We start from the raw sequence: 1,059 nt of genomic DNA, 5'->3' as shown, positions 1-1,059 counted from the left end.
GTCAGGGGGTGCTGGAGGCCAGGAAAGGTCTCCCAAACTCTCCCAGAGGGGTTTGTGGGGGCTCTGCTTCTCTCCACAGCTCCTGCCAGGGGAGGTTTGGGCTGGACACCCAAGGAAAGTGCTGGAATGGAGTCCAGCACATCCCTGGATGTGTTTAAGGGAAGTCTGGATGTGGCACTCGGTGCCGTGGTGAGGTGTTAGCTGAGGTGTTTGGGCTGGGCTGGACTCGGTGGGCTGGGAGGTCTCTTCCATTCTGTGAATTCTGTGAATTCTGTGGATCTGTGAAGAAATCCTTCCCAGAGAGGGATTGGACACTGGAAAGGGAGGTTTGGAGGTGTCCAAGGAAAGCCCAGGTGTGGCTCTCAGTGCCATGGGGGTGGTGGCTCATGGCCATGCAGGTCCCTGTGGGCCCCTCCCAGCCCAGGATATTCCACAATTCCATTCTGGGATTCTATTCCAGTCAAGAGGGGAAGACAAATTCCTGCTTGGCTCTTTAGGACTGTGGGATTCTGCCCCCTGAGGTGTCCCCCGAGCCCCCGGTGCTGCTCTGGCTCTTTGATGCTCCTCAGTCAGAAAAGCCTGAGAGCTGCCAGAGCAGCAGAGCAGAACACAGAAAACACCAGAAAATGCCTCCCCCACCCGGGCCCCTGCAGCCAAAAGGAGATTTTATCAGCCAGGCTGCCCTGTCATTCCATCCCTGCCCTGCCCTGCAAGCCCCGGAGCTCTGGAAGAGCTTTAGGAAGGCAAAGTCTCTCCATTGGGGAAGAAAAACAGAACCACCCAAAAACTTGGAGTAGCTCTGGGGGGGACCCGAGCCCTGGGGGCAGATCTGTGCCTCTGACACCCCTCACCCAGCCCCAGGCAGCACCAGGGGCAGCAGGAATGCCATTCCCATGGAAATCCAGCAAATCCCATTCCCATGGAAAACCAGCAAATCCCATTCCCATGGAAAAACAGCAAATCCCATTCCCATGGAAAACCAGGGAATGCCATTCCCATGGAAAACCAGGGAATCCTGTTCCCATGGAAAACCAGGGAATCCCATTCCCATGGAAATCC

At 56.3% G+C, this 1,059-nt stretch overlaps 1 protein-coding gene across 1 annotated transcript in view; it reads right to left on the bottom strand.

Moving 5' to 3' along the window:
* The window catches only part of FBN3 (fibrillin 3), a 72,682-nt gene that overhangs the window by 40,283 nt on the left and 31,340 nt on the right, over positions 1-1,059 (bottom strand). The window lies entirely within an intron of this gene.

This window comes from Parus major, chromosome 28 (genome assembly GCF_001522545.3).
Source record: "Parus major isolate Abel chromosome 28, Parus_major1.1, whole genome shotgun sequence".
NCBI classification, from domain to species: Eukaryota; Metazoa; Chordata; class Aves; order Passeriformes; family Paridae; genus Parus; species Parus major.
Note: the sequence above shows the minus strand (reverse complement) of the source record. Positions and strands in the feature narration are given on the sequence as shown.